Source organism: Pseudopipra pipra, chromosome 2 (assembly GCF_036250125.1).
Source record: "Pseudopipra pipra isolate bDixPip1 chromosome 2, bDixPip1.hap1, whole genome shotgun sequence".
Classification (NCBI taxonomy): Eukaryota; Metazoa; Chordata; class Aves; order Passeriformes; family Pipridae; genus Pseudopipra; species Pseudopipra pipra.
Window position 1 is genome coordinate 33,406,140 of NC_087550.1, and position 16,857 is coordinate 33,422,996.

Consider the following 16,857-nt stretch of genomic DNA (forward strand, 5'->3'; position numbering starts at 1 on the left):
TGAGTTGTTTCACCGCATTGCTTCTATGCACATCATCTTGAGTTTGTCAGTTTGATTATCAGCTGATGGTTCTCAGACGTTCAGAAACAGATTTACATCTGTTGTTTTAGCTCTTCATTTCCATTAGAAAAAAAGTAGTCTCTGAGTGTCTAACTCCTTTGGGAGTCATGTACCAGCATGCCTTTGTAGACCTCAATTTTAATCATTTAGAGCTTAAAAAAAAAGAGGTAATCTATGTATTTAGTCCAATTATTAAAATATTGAGTGCATCCACTCTGCAAGCACTGAGATGCTTTAAGATAGTAGTAATTTAGCTGTATATAAATGTATAAATATTAGTGCATCACTCCTGAGGAAAACACCTTTCCAAGTTTCAAATATTGACACAATGAACTCCAAGCAGTCTTCAACTGAGGGTCATAAGGAGTTATATAAAGCTCAGATTGCTTGGTTCATATTCTTTGGATGTCCCAGCATTTAGTCCAGAATGGAGTGCATGGTAAATGTTATATGAAAATGTTTAAATATACTTATAAATTAAAATTGTGTTTTATCTTTTAAGATGGAGTGGGCTAAGACTACTGTTCTGCTTTATTGCTAATGGGCTCTGCATAAGTGAGCAGAATTCAAGGGACTATTGTATTCATTTTGTTTAAGCAAAGAAACTAGATATCAGGTTTTGAATCAAAATGTGATAATTTTAAAAATTTTTCCCAAAATTTCTTAGAAAGTTGAATTTATATTCTTTTTAGCATCCTCAGTTGTTTTCAATTCTAGTTTATCCAGTGCCATGCTTTCTAGAAGACCATGACTCCACAAGAAAAGAATTGACAATAAACCCCAGACTACTTGTTCAAAACACTGAGGTTACATTTATACTGATAAATTACATTTATGCTACATTTAGGCTGATAAACAGCACCAGAAAGTATCCTCAGGGACTGAGACTCAATCAGCTGTATAGGTAAGCTGTTATAGCAATCCCTGGCCATGCTTTTGGCCCCTGCCTGGTTAGTGCTCACCTGAGCAATTTCTGGGAAGTGTTTAGGAGTTAGCACGCATCAGGGATCACTCTCAATAGGCAGTTCGGACACAGGCATCTTGTAATGGAGGTTGAGAGGTTTTAACAATATCTTCATGCCAGCAGTCCTTATCACCAGAAAACAATCCTTAGCGCATTTAATGTTCTAGAAGACAGCTAGTCAGAGAGTCCAGGTATTTGGGATAAATTATCTTGTTGTAGTACATTTTAGATATAAGAAATATTCAGATCCTATGACCAGAAGACAGTTGTTTACACAGCAGGGCCCTGGGACTGCACTTTAATTAATAGAGTTTCCTTATCCAATTCCTTTTCACTGTCAAGGAATCTCTGTTTGAGGAGAAAATAGCCTGTGTGGATACACAGTTAAGCAGGGAATACACTAACTGTGACATGGTGTATAGGTGTGAGTTGTTTAGAGGGTGCTATTCCTGAGATCAAACATTGCAAGACTGCTCCAGTGTTGCTTGGAGTATGTTGGCTTCATAGGACTTTTCTGCCTATTCAGTTTCAACAAACACATTTCAGTGTAATAGCTCTTAGGGTATTTGGATTTTTTCTCTGAAGTCCCAACCTTTAGGAGCCCTTGATCACATGAAAATATTCAATTTCTGTGTTGAAAATGGATTTTTCTAGGTCTTGTGATTTTGGGGAATGGGAGTGGAGGGAAGGGAATAATGAAAATGCAAACATTGAAGTCTTCAAAGCCTTTAAGAAATAATAGGAATCTGTATGTTACCTAACCATGATTCTTACTCAAACTCAAGACTAGAGGTGGGAGAAGAAACATGATGTTATTTATGAATGTCTAGGAAGCATAGCAGTGCATCCTAGTCCCAAATATACGATGTGGCTGAGTTTATATGCTGGTATTAATTTATGTGTTGGTATTAGTCTATATGCTGCCATTGTAGCACATTTCAATAGAGCTGCTAACCTCCCTGGAAAGTGGCTGCCTCTGATCTCCAACACTTCTTCCTGGTTAAACAATAATTTTGATTTTTTTATAACTACATCAGAAGAAACTCAAAGTGTTTTTGAGAAAGACTTTTTTTTCAATGAATCTCCAAAGGAGACTTTCTCTTTGCTTTCATACCACACTAGCCATTTTTTAATTCCCCAGGTCAGTATGTGAACAAAATTGTTGATAAACAGCTGGCAAAACAAACAGACAAAACTGCTATTGTGCAAGGATTTTATGTTTCGTTTGTTAAACAAGTCGCTTCCCATATTTCAGATAGTTCTTGATAAAATTCTTCTTTCTTTGTTGTTACACTACCATTAACTGACTGACCATGTAATAAGCATGAAAGTTCACTAATTATATGCTTGATTAGTGAATATTCTTTTCTAAGCTTCACCACACAGTCATTTAATTTATATTATGGTTGATTACCCCATTCTTAGGTACTAATTCATTGTGTATATATAGGTACTTACACATGTAACCTGGGATCACTAGAAAAAAATATAGCAGCAGCCTGCTTCCTGGGATACATTGGTTGCCCACATGATGAGACATTTTCAAGTATATAGCTTATTTTCTTAAATCTGATTACTGGCAGATGGGACTTCACCCTGCTGGCTGCTCTGTCCTCTCTGCCAGCTACTTGCACTGCAACACTGAACCCTCTCTCATACCTTCATGACTACCACTGATGTACTCTGTAAAGACCCCAGCAGAGTAGCTATTATTCAAATAAATAGGCTTGTCCTAACCTTGAAAACTTTCCAGTCTTTGACCAGGAGTCATCAACTTACTCTGTGCTAATTGTTTCCTTCTTTGTTTGTCTTCAAGCATAAGTCTTAATCTGTTTCCAAGTACATATCTTCCTACCATCCCACTTAAGCATACTAAGTGTAAATGTCTACTTCTGATTAGAGCAAAATTATTGTTTGCACCCTCCATCTACCGGTTTTATAATATTCCTCCCAAAACCTGGCTTCCTTTTATATACCGTGATGTTCTTTCATTAGCGCAGCTTGTTTTGTCATTCCTATATTATTTGCATCTTGCAAAGTTGATGTCTCACTAACTACCCTATGAATCAAGGAGATTAAAATTTTCTTTTAATAAAATACTATCTGGTTAATCTTTTTTATTTTTATATTTCTGGAATCTGTACAGGAACATATGTGTTTGGACTTGGTCTAGTTAGTCAGTAAGTGCCTACTAAATGGGTCTTTATTTCTTGAAAATGGCCATCGTTTCTTTGCTTCATCTGCATTTTATGAACTTCTGTCACAATATTTATTTAAACATAGATTTTTTTTTATTATATCATCTTTATAATGATTTCCAAATCATCTCTCTTACTCATCTCATGTTGCTCATCATCTCCTCATCACCATCTCTTCCTAGCACTCTCCAGCTTTATGTTTTACACTGGCATTTTCCCTGTCTTTATCAACCAAAAGCCTTCTAGAGTGGTTGTTCTCTGTCCCTGAGGGAATCACCCATGTCTGCACTTCCCTCATTTCCTCCAGTTGCTTCCCCACAGAGTTGAAAGAATATATTCTGGCTTTGGACACAACAGAACGCTCTCACTGCATGTTCAAATATTTTAAGGGAAGCATTAAAACTGTCCTGTGGTTTTTAAAGTTGTTTCCGATGTCATGGTGAGAAATAGTTTCATTTGGAAAACTTGAGCATTTTACACCTTATATCATCCAGCACATCAGGGCACACAAAAAGTATTTCATAAATTGAATTTGATCCTTTTTGACACAGAATTTTTATACTGCAGGACTTCTCTGTTATTACACAGTAGTACCTGTGGAATAAGATCCAGTTACTTCAAAAAACGATTATTTCGATTTTAATGCAGCCAAGGCTTGCCTGTGTTTGGCAAAATGGTGTTAGTCCTTAGCTGACACAGAGAAGAGCAAGTTCTCTGTAACTTTTGCAGGGTTATAATAATTTACACCAAGTAAAATGCTGTGGATACCTTCTGGGGAGTAAGAGACCAATCCAGAGTTCTATTCGACCTTTCCAAGGAGGGCATTATTAAAGATTTATTCCTTCCAGAATTCTAATTGGCTTCTTTTAGTGACCTTTCTGGATAATGGTGGTGTTTTTCTCAGACTTTACAATGCTCTCAGGTAGGGAATTCCTTCCCTGTCTTGACACAGAAACTGAATTCTAATCTGCATCCTAACTCCATCACTTCCTCTCTCAATAAATTCATGCTGAAATAATCTTGCTGTATTTTCTTTTTCCTGGCAAATAATTTGACTTCTTTCTCCAGATGAAATGTTAATAATAGTTTGGATATTACAGACTTTGGAATTTTTATTTAAAACATTAAAATTAACTTTTTTTCTACCTGATTGATTCATAGTCCATTCAGAAAATATTTTTATTGAAATTATATGAAGATGAATTTGGTCCACATCATTCTACCATAACCATATTACACGTTAGCCAGGACAAAACCTCTAAATAAAATTTAAAGTTCTGTTGATTTGTATATTACCTCTCATTTTTACCATTCATTTCAGTTGTAAAATATGTGGCCTCCTGCCAGCATTATTGTGCCAGCATCCCATATGAATGTTAAGCAGGCAACAATGATGCACTACAATTACAGTGCTTGAAATGATTGGAAATAAATTGGCACTCCAATTATAGATGCATGAAAGAGGCTCCAGTATATCACAGTCAGTCCATTAATTTCTGAAATAGCTCAGGTGATCTCACTATTTCGGTGACATTCGTTATTTGCTGCTGCAATGAATCACAGCGAACAGTGGCGGGGCCTGGAAATTAACAAGTTGAAGGACATTTGAAAACAAAAGAACTTATAACCATTCCATGTTACTTTGTCCCCCAAAGAGAAAACAACCTCCAAATGCAATATTGAAACCTTTTTACTGCACTTTGAGAAAGAAAATGTTAATGTAATTTTTGGTCTCACCCGATGCCTTCAGTCAATTTACACAGTATTCCAACTGAGCATGGAAATAATTTTATGGAAATCTGCACAGTAAGCACATGCATATTTCTACAGTACTACAAATATTTTAATGGGAACGTCAGGACTGCAAATGTAAATACTGCATGTTACGTTTGCTTATCTCAGCGGGTTACTGCTCTCAAGATATCACATTATTAACTTGGTATTGGTAAAGCAGTCCAAATGATATGAGAATTGTGCCTGTGACAAACACCTATAGTGAATGCCATCTCTACAGAAACTTAACCTCTTTAATATTTTTGTGCATGGATTCATCCCAGTTGCCTCTTTAGTTCACCCTCAGCCTTGATTCTCCCAATCATCTGCTGTGAAAGGATACTGTCAACTCATCATTGGTCCAGTTTCTCTAAGGCTGCATCAGAATAAAAGAAAAAGAGGAAGAAATCACTGAAGGAGAGAAGAGAAAGACTGACTCTATTCAGGTTCACCAATGGCTGTTCTCTACCAGCTCTGTGTGTAGTCAAGCTGGGGAGATGGAAAGAGATATAAAAGCTCTGGACTTTCAAGGGCTGTACAACTCAGCCCACTGTACAACTGAGTTTGCCCAATTAATCAGTCAGAAAACTGAAATACTTTCAGTCTCTGTCCATTGTGCATGGGGTAGTGGAAAGGGCTGGTCACAGGACAGCAACAACTCCCTTTCAGTAAGATGATGCCTCTGGGCACTGGAAATAAAGTCCAACATCTAAGCACCCCAAACAGTCTTACAGATCTAAACTTTGCAATAGGAATTTTAAATTAGAATACCTATTTATAAAAAAGAATTAAAAAAAAAACTTCAAACAATGGCTGAAAGTTTAAAGCTAGTCATTACTGTCAAGTCATTAGACAGGACCTGAAATTCCAATTTAAATGTTAGTAATTCCCCACTGCCTTTTCAAGGATTTTTAATTATGTCACTCCAGATTAATAAGCAAACAATGAGACAAAAATGTTAACAGCTATTCTATGTAGTTTCTTAACTGGAAATATAAAACGCAGTCACATTCACCATCAGGTATTCTAGATGAGAATCTTGATGGGGAAAAAATTGGAGCACTAAACTTCCTTGTGCACATAGATTTTTTCCAACTTTGTGAGAGTCTTTAGCATTTGGAATTAAAAAAGACTCTTGAAAATATTATTCTCTACTGCCTTATTCCATTATCCGTGACAAGATGAAGGTAACTATGATGGCTGCTCAAGAAAGCTCTTTCAGATGACAGAACTCATGAAAATTCCCACTTCTTGTAGAAAATACTAGCACTCAAGACAAGGACATGCAATTCAGTCAGCTGTAACTCATAGAAATTGAAGACGGGAAAAGGGAATGTAAAAGAGGGGGGAAAGGGAAAGGGAAAGGGAAAGGGAAAGGGAAAGGGAAAAGTTAAAACTGTCACTTCTATATCACTCCATTCAAACCTCAGGTTTGAGGAAAGAAGGTACCTAGGTTATTATATTAGCACCAGAATCCATTTTTCTTCCAGTTTGCCTGACTCCTCTTTATATCTCTAATTATTTTTGGCTGTTACATTGTCTGTTGCAATGAGTTGCAGCATTTAATAAAGCACTGTATGATAATGCACTTCTTTATGTTTCCTTAAACCTACTCACTTATTTCACACAATACCTGTACATTTTATATCTTAAAAGAGCAAATAAAAAATTTTAACAATAAATTCTGTCATTTTATAATTTTGCTTGTTGTAAATATGTATGATTTAATTCATAATATCTTTCATGTCTTATATTCATGTCTTTTATTTATTTCATTCGGAAGTAACTGCAGTACCTGCAGATGGATGAAGGTAAAAATAACAATTTTATTTTTCACAAGCACCCAAACACATTGAAATGTCCGTAAGACATAGTATGATTTTATAACACCTCCTATTTCTTTTCCAAATGGAAAAATAATGAAAAACAATACTACCTTTCCATCATTTTTTCACTTTGATAAACATAGAAAATTTAAAATTGAGTCTCATTTTAGGATGTCTTCTCGTGGTTAAAGTGTAAGAGAAATGTTTTCACTTGAATTGTCTCATTTAACACTTTAGCATTGGACCAAGTTTCTCTGTCTTCTTCTTCTGTCTCTGAGGTATGGCACAAACCCCTCAGCCCAGTGTCTGGCCATTGGTTAAGATCCTTGACCTCTCTTCAAGTTCAAAACAAAAAAGAATCCCCAAATCTGTCCTTTAAGAGGAAGACAAAAAGCTCCACTTATAACTGGAATAAGTAGCAAACTCCCTAACCCCTTTAAAGGTGCAAATCAAATCCATATTAAAGTGCTACACAATAATTATTTGGTACATGTTTTGAGCTATTTGAGCTATTTTGAGCCATCTGTCCTCAAATCAAATAGATTTGATTCAGAAGTAGCAGTGATTCTCAACAGACAAGTTAATGATGAATTAAGGAGTCTGGAACAGCATTTTCCACAGATCAGAGCACTGACATGAAAAATACTAAAATGTAATTCTCTTATTTTGCGTGCATTTTTGATCAGTATCTTGATCTGGATCCTCTTCATCAGTGATGTTCTCATGATATTGATTTTTTCTCCCCAAATTTTTGAACCAGAAGAATGAAGTTTAAGCTTTTCTCTGTTACTCTCTAGTGTTAAAATGTGTGTTGTTTTTTCTGATTTAAGAAATTTTTATTTCACAATCCTAAATATAGCATGCAAGCCTGAACTGCAGATCAAGCACAAAATTAATGTCACCGTGCTCTATGTATACTTTTTTAGAAAACTGTTGTAATATATTAAAAAAACAACCAAACAAACAAAAAACCAAAACAAAACCAGAATACACCTTGGAATTGTGGATACTGATCTTCTGAAACACTGAAATAGAGCAAACAAGATGACTGGGATAAGATAAAAAGTGTGGTTTGTAAATTTTCTGTCGGAATATGAAAGGGGCAAAAAGGAAAAATGGAATTCAGCTTAAAAAAATAACTTAATAACAGAAATCTAAGTAATGTCTACAAAGTTCTATAGAAAAAAAAAAGAAAAAAAAAACAAAATAACTTTTCAAACAAGCTTGCATGTTGTCCTTGTTGAATTCTCAGTGTGACTAATAAATGGAACTGTATTGATCAGATTGTATTGGATGTTCACCTCAACCATAATTTATCTGTACAGTAGTGTAGAAAAACCAAACCTAAGTTGGCTACAAATTGCCTTGTCTGGCAGACCTCAAAAAACAGCTTTCATCAAGGAATCAACTTGATGGGATTCTGCAGAAATCAGGATAAAGGATAAGGATTTTTTTATATATCTTCATCACATTATAAAAGAAACTAAAAAACCACTACTTATAACACCAGCAGGAGGCACAGCATGTTAAATTGTACTGAAAAAGGATGTGTAAATGAAGACTGCTTCAGAGCTTTTGGTTAAGGATGTTTTAATGCAGGTGCATAAAAATATCGTAATAGATTCATAGAATGTCCTGAACTGGAAGGGTTCCCCAAGGATTATCAAGTCTAACTCCTCTGAAGACATACATCAAGAAATAAGAAAGGCAATTTTGACAGGAATAGGAGACTTTAAACTGAAAAGTCTTGTTTCTGAAAGACTGAGGGTTCATCATGGAACAAATGAGAAATTAAGACGTCAGTGTGTTTGAAACTCTGCTTCACAGCTTTGAGGTTATCAAAATCTCTTCTTTAGCAGTTCAGGGAGTTTGAGTCTAGCAATGTAGCTCATCTGTCACAGAAGTCAAAGCAAAGTCCACTAATAAATTTGTTGAGAATCAGATCAAGTCCAGAAGAGCACTTTACATTTATCGAAGTGCTGTGCAAAGATTAACTAATTGAACCTCTATCATTAGAAACTTATTTGAGAGGGAAAAAATTAAAACATCATCTTTTTAATAGTTGCTTGCCCCAGCCTTTCACACGAAACCTAAAATCCCACAACTAAAATGAAAGAGGTTTTTATTTTTAACATTTCATTCTCTGTTCCATTGACTTGGATCATGTGTTTTGAGGAGGTCACTGTCAAATTGCCAACTTTTTAGATGTACAATTTAAGCCTAATTAAAGGTTTGATAGAAATCTCTCAGTAAAATGAACTCATTCAAATAGGAGATAATTTAAGATCATTCACTAAGGACCTTTTCTACTCCATACAGAACATAAAATTTTTATTTCGTCTTACAATATAAATTAAACTTGATAAAAGAGGTGGGGGTTTGTTCTGAACTTAGGGATTTATATAAAATATATAAGTTAATACTATTCTTTTCCCTTGGTGGTACTATGAATTATGTTTCCAGCAAACTTGTAGAACTTACTATACTATAGCCTTCTTAAAATACCTTTCAATCTCCTTGCCATCTATTGATTTTGGTATTGTGTGAGTTTTCTTGTCCAGAACTATTTGATAAACTTCTATGATTCATATTAAAAATGGTATCTCAGAGAAAAGAACAATTGTCATATGATAATTAGATGGGTTTTTTTCTGCTTGGATGGTCCTAAGGTTTTTACCAGGATAACATTTAAAGCTGAGTGCTGCTAAAGCCTGTAACCCTCTCTGTTTGCTTACCTCCCTGCAAAACCAGTTTGCAGTTCCTGTTTATTCAGCATTCATCACCAAATTGCCTGACCCAGCACATTGCTTGTTTGTCAGATTGCTTATTTTGACTTCTGAGTGTTCTATGCTGATTTTGAGAGTCTATTCCTGATGTTGCATTAACTGCCAGCTCCTATTCCCACACAAAAATTACATAAGTTATGACAGCACCTTGCAAGCCAGAATTTGAACCCTGTAGTTCCCAGATATCAGTTATATAGTCATAAAATACCAGTCACTGAGATCAGATTTTTTTGAGGATCTCTCTTTGATATTTGGGGAACATCTTGAGACATGCTGAAGGATATGGCCAGGATGGGTGGGGTTCTCTCCAATCTGATCTAGTTGAAGACATCCCTGCCTATGGCAGCAGGGCTGGACTAGATGGCCTTTAAAGGTCCCTTCCAACCCAAACCCTTCTATGATTCTAAATGAGTGGGTTTGAGTCGGAAATGGAACTGAAACAGTTTAAAAGGATTTGACTCCTTAGCGCTGATTACTTTGTAGAAAGTAACCTGATCCCTTTGGCTGGTGGCAGTCAAGCCTGTAGTACTTAAACTACTAATGGATTGAAGCAGGGAGCAAACAGCAAAAGGAGTATAATTTATCTATGTCGTACATGTACTCGTCATTTTATGTGAGTCACATGACTTGCCCCAATCATATCCCACTAGCCAATTTGGTGACAGAACACTGAGTCAGATGCAGTTTTGGTTTGACCAACTTGTGTAATCTCACATTACATTTACAACTGAAATTTTCTAACTGCCTGGGAGAACACTCTCAATGTGCTTCAGTGCAGAGTTAGGCAGAATAGCCTAACTAATAGACATCCCTTTCCACTTTTTGATTTCTTTTTATTGACACACAAAACTATTACATGTAAGAGCTGAGGTATCAATGAAATATGCAAAATTATATACTGATATACATATAGTATACAGCATATTACCTATATAGGCAAAATACATAAGTGAACATGCATGCAATTTTAAATATGTTTTACATAAATTGACCATATTTAGAAGCCTATATCTAAGCATCTGATCTACTACTTGAGTTAGAAATTGTTAAACATCTAGTGTACAGGCATCAGAGGCTTCTTCAGAGTTGACTAAAAGTATACACAAAATGCCTATGCAACACTTAAATATACAAGAACTTAGCTGGGTTCTCCTCTGTGCCAAAACAGTGGAAGGGAATCTCCATTTCAGACCACATTTTCACTTCTCTGCTTCAATTTTGAAGTGCCTATCCTGAGCCTTGCCTTGCAAAAGCAGCCCATGCTGAAGTATTAGCAGTTCTTGTCCTTGTGTGATGTGCAGCTCTAAAGCCTATGTAGCATCGCTCCCACAAAGAGCCACACTAAGATGCTCTCTCCCACTTCCTGGGAAAGGAAAGACTTGGTCCACCACTATTATAATTACAAAACATGTTGGAAGCAACATTTGTTAAGCGTTTAACTTTTTAGTTAAACTGAATTCCTCTGTTTTAACTCTTTTCTGCCCTGTCAGAAGTGAGGGCCTGATTCAGACCATGGTCAAACTGAGAAAGACCTGTCCATGGACTTCCATGCATACCAGGTCTGTTACTACAGTGTTTGAAGATCTTACCTGAAAGTTACCATCACTGTCAGAGAGGATAGCTTCTACGGACATCATCTTCCCTTTTAGTAAATATCTGCATTTTGTTGACAATACCAAGACAGGCAGGACATATCCTGAAGTATTTATAAAACACAGAATTGTAATTTTGCAAATACTAATACTGTACAGTTTTTTAATATGGCTACCATTTTTCGAGTACTCATCTGAGCCAAAGCTGAATACTAAACATTTTGAGGCTACAAGACTAACACCAGTTTCTAAATCACTGAAAGATGACAGAATTTTAGGCAAAGTGTATTTATTCACTATTTCCAAGTATGTAGCTATCATTAGCACTGTATATTAATGAAGATAAGGAAGAATGGGATAATGATGGTTTGGTTCATATGAAATGCGTGGCAGATGATTTGTAGCCCCTTGTGCTAAGTACTACCCCACACTACTTTTGACACAGGCATTTCAAATGTTCAGCTGTGACTGCTTATTTGTTCCTTTCAAAAGTTTATGAAGTCCTTGATCTGGAAGGTCACTAAACAAATCTGAAAGCTGTAAATGAGTTCAAATGCAGTATAATGGGAAGTTAATTTTCACTGCCCTATCTCTAGATTAATCAGTTGAGGACAAAGATGAATTAAACAATACATTAACAGACTGGAATAGCAATACAGAACCTATATCTATCTCTGAACCATCCACTCCAACAGCTTTATATGAATTCATTTTCTCTTGCTGGAATAGCACGTGCCTTGAACTTGGTTCCTGAACATCAGATAGAGTCACCCACATCATGTCCAGCAGCACTGAAGGAACCAATACCAACAGAACAGTTTTTTCTGATGCTGGTTTTGCCTCAGCAAGAGAAAAAGAGAGTTAAGCAGATTTACAAAACTCTAATTATTACTGTACCAAATGCTGTTGCAAAGGATAACTAACTTGATACACATTCCAATCTCAAAAAACTCACTCAAGTGAAAAATGGCCTCTTTAGGTCAGGGATCAGGGGCAGGTTGAGGACCTGATGTGCTCTGTGACCTCAGAAGGCTTCAGGGAGACCTTCCAGTACCTAAAAGAGGTCTTACAAGGTAGCTGGAGATGGACTTTTGACAGGGGTATGTAGTGATAGGGCAAGAGGGAACAGCTTTAAACTGAAAGAGGGCAGAGGAACAAAACCATGAGGTGCTCATGCTTTGTTTTGAAACAAAATTTTCTTCATAGAATATAACATGATTTATTGAAAATAAGTTCCAGGGGAAATCATTTTATCCAACTCTACATAAAAAGGTATAAAATGACCTTGTACATTCCTGTAGCAATGTGCCACTCCTAAAATCAAAGCCCTCCACTTCACAAAAGTGCAAGACAGCAAAATTTCTAGTTGTGGAAAGCAAATTACCATGGTTCCTGTGAAGCACCAGCTGCTATTAGATGTTTACCTACCCCTTTCCATAAGCCAGCCCTGCACATACCCCACTCTACTGTCCCTCCTGCAAGACATGGCTGGATAGGAGATCAAAGAAAGTGCTGAGCCCCCATGTTTTGTGTGGGATCATAGAAAGGAGAGAAGCACTGAGGTACTGATGCAACATTTTTTGTAGGTATTGAGCTGAGGCACTGCCGAGGCTGGACGATAACCAGCAGGGTGGGGGAACTGTCAGTGACTGCTCAGAAAGCCAGTGGGGGAAAAAAGGCACAGCAGAAAGGCCCAAAGACTACTGCTTTGAGAGCAAGCAAAAGGCCATCATGTACTGACTTATGGTCATCAGCATTGCTTAATATTAAGCACAAGAACTGGGTCAGTTCTTGTATTGTTACAGTAAAGCAAAAGTATCAGACTCCTAAGCTAGAGGTGGTGTCATTTTATACGTCAGTCTTCAATGGATATTTCTTCCAATCTCTTTTGCCGGAGAGGGTCTTCAACATCCTGTTTGTAGAAGAGAAAATTCTAAATTTTCTCTCCTGTTTGTCCTCCTTGGTTGCAGCTCAGCAAGTAGGTAAAGTGCCTAAACATTTGTAACATAGCATTGACTCTCGGCATGAACAAGCATGAGTAGGAAATCAGTTATACAAGTTCTGGATCCAGTGCGTGTGTCACCCTCATCCTCAATATGGAATAATGTCCCAGGATCATATCTTGGCACAAATTGTCTGTCTCCACACCTATCCCTTATGCCTTTAGATTACAGTTGTGTTGTGACAGAATCATAGAATGTTTTGGGTTGAAGGACCTTAGAGATCATCTAGTTGCAAGCCCCCTGCCATGGGCAAGTACACCTTCCACTAGATCAGGTTGCTCAGAGCCCAAGCCTTCCTGCCATTGAGCACTTCCAGGAACGGGGCATCCTCAGCTTCTCTGGGCAACCTATGTCAGTGTCTCACCACCCTCACTATAAATTATTTCTTCTTAATATCTGATCTAATTTTCTTTATATTTTTATTTTCTTCATATTTTTATTTTCTTCATACATTCAATTGTTGCACATCATTGCGGAGGGGAAGCGGGAAAGCGGTTTGCTGTTATATTAGTTCTGCTCTCACAGGAGTAAGAGGGGGTCATGAAAACCCTCTAGGAAATAAGTTTTTCAGGTACCATTCCCAGAGTTTTAACAAGCTTTGATTTGGATGTATGTCTGTACTACTTAAAGCATCTATAAAGTGGTAGCAACAGAAAAGCAACTACCTAAAGAAATAGGCTCCAGCCTACAAACATTTGTACTCTATCCCTCAAGTACTAAATAATATTACTATAATCAATGGAAAAAAATGTCGATTTCAATGCTGCTTCTTTTCAATTCAAAGGGAAACCATCTTCATAATTTAACACACTTTCATCAAGGTTATAGTAAGTGGGAAGTGTTAATGGAGCCAGCACTGCAGTGACATGCATTCATATATTAGGACAATGAAGTGTGGATCTTTTAAACATTTTACCCTGCCTCTAACCCCATAAATGATTCTATTTCAATAGTGTGAAATTATTTTACATACATAGTACTTTCTTTAGTGCTACTTCTAACACTTGTTGATCATTTTTTAAAAAGGGAAAATGTTCTTTTTCTGGTGATCTCTTTTTTATTAAGAATGTAGAAAAAAATCTCAACCAATAAGCAAAAAGCCCTTGAGAGTCGATGCACTAGCTAATGGCTATGTTGAAAATCACTTGTTAAAAGGTTTACTTTTTTCTATGGTCTATTCCCACAGGTACAAGAAAAAAAATATTTAAACCCAGTCCACCAGACAGAAAGATTCTTTCTTTAAAGCTATACTTTTCCACTTTGTGTAAATCCTTCTTTACCATTATGAATTAATTATCCATGAAAAGGAATAAAAGGAGTGATGTTCTATTCTACAGCATGGCATAGTCACAACGGAACTAGAAATTGAAAGGATAAATCTTGCAATGAATGGTGACATGCCTTATACATATATAAGTACTACAGAAAGATGACACTAACATTCCTCAGTTTTAATAAGTTCTTGATCTTGATTCCACTGAGAATTCAGAAGCTCAGCTCTGATCTAATGCCCTTCCAGAAATAGCACAAAATAAAACTCTGATGTCATTAACTTCCTCATGGGTACAGGAGCATACCCAGATTTTTTCTTTCTGAGGAGTTCACTGAAAGACTACGAGTATCACAAGAACTAGGCCAGCCTGTGAGGTTAGGTCCTGCAAGAAGCACATGTCCCATGCAGGTACTTATGCAAGCCCTTAAATTACTCCTATTTGGTCCAAGCTGTTTTTTTACTACAGAACCATACTAACAATAAATTGTCATCCCCTCCTTTAATGGTAATTTGTAAGTAAAGAGGAAAGAGAACCAAAGAAACACTTATTATTCACTTACCTAGGAGAGAAGAAAGGAGAATACAGCACTTAATTCCCTGCATCAACATGAGGCATCTAAAGAGGCCACACAGCAGAGTAAGCTTAAGCAATTTAGTTTGTGGCCTGAAGGAAACACATAAACTAAACCACAACTAGAAGACACAACTCCCAGAGCAGAAACTGGCCAGATCCTCCAAAGCACAGCAAGCTTTCGTAAGACCAATACTGAATTTGAATTTCAGGCTCCTACTGTGAGTGGTGCTGCCTTTTACTCACAAACAGCATCTCCAGCTACAAATTAGATCCAACTGATTACCTGTTTGATACCAGGCGACGTGTTAGCCTGGTGATCCTTTATCTGTTACACTTCCTTCCGTAACATGGTCTAACCCAGAAGGTACCTCCCATATGGGTTGATCAGAAGTTAAATAACCAATTAACTGTTACTTATTTATCAGAAAATTGCGTTTGGGGAATTTGTGTCTCTGTCTCAATCCCATCTTACCATCACTAATAGCAAATTGTAATGTCAGTTCTGCCTTTCCACTGCCTGTTATTCTGTTGCTAACTCAACCTGTATGGGGGTGCAGGCTTACTGAAGCAGGGATCCTCTCTCTGTAGCTTTACACATACTACTGAATAAAAAACGGCCCGGATCTCTTCTGAACTCCCTGTAATATCTCTATGACATGGTTAATATTTTTCTTTTTTTCTGTCCAAAGTATTCAAAACAAAATGAGCCCATGTCACAGCCCCCCACAGTACAGAGTAAAAAGGTATGGATGTTCCATGTGTCCTGAGACACATCATGAAGGCACATAGCTTTATTTGAGGTCATAAGAGCTGCTGAGATAGTCCTGAACTCCTGAAGTTTCTGGAGGGATCATGGTCTTGTCCCTATTGTTGACTGAAAATAGTCCCTGGCAAGCGGTCATTGTCTCACACTGTAGCAAATGGCCAAAGCCAAAACCTTACTTTGGACAATTCACACAAGCTCATCTGGTAACCCTATCTCATTTAGACTATCATTTTGTATAGCCTTATATTATTTTATTTTATACTAATAAACTAAACAATGTCTGAGCTCATTCTCTGGACAACAGTGAGACTGGCACCATCTGGCAATAAATGAAACACTAAAACATCTCTTCCCTTCAAAAAAGGGTAGTCATAGGACTACACTAACTCTTGAACTTCCTGAACCAGTTGGTATGGCTAAAACTGCACCAGAGGCTTACTCACAGTTTAACAAAATAGACAATAAAGTTGTATATCTCTGGCCCAGGACTTGGCTCTGTTTTAATTGCAATTGAAAACTCCTGGCTCCCATTGAAATCTAATTTATAGCTACTGTGAGAAACAGTGGTGAGGGGACAGGGAGAAAAGGGAGTTATTACATGAGGATATTGCTCTCAGCAAAATTATATAAAAAGGATCCTGCCATTCTTCCAACATTTGGGGATAAATTTGTCAAATTGCTAAACTCACTATCTATTCCTACTCCTTTAGCCCTGTGCTATAAATTTTAATGTACTTCTTTTCTATCAAAGGTATTATTTGGTATAAGTGACAAAGTGACACATTTGGTAGCTTTGTAAATATACATTTGAAGACTCCTGGCTGTCATAAAATAACCGGGCTGTCAGATTGCAAAATCAGAGTGAAGCAAGGTGGTTAACTGAAATGAGACTCCCATGAAGAATTTTCTTGTCACTCTGTATGTGGAGGCATCTGCTGCAAATTCAGACTCTCAAGTCAACAGACACTTTGATCGCAGGATGATTTATGTCAGCCATCAAATGTATGAGTGGTAACCACACATCTGTCACCAGGACAATGTG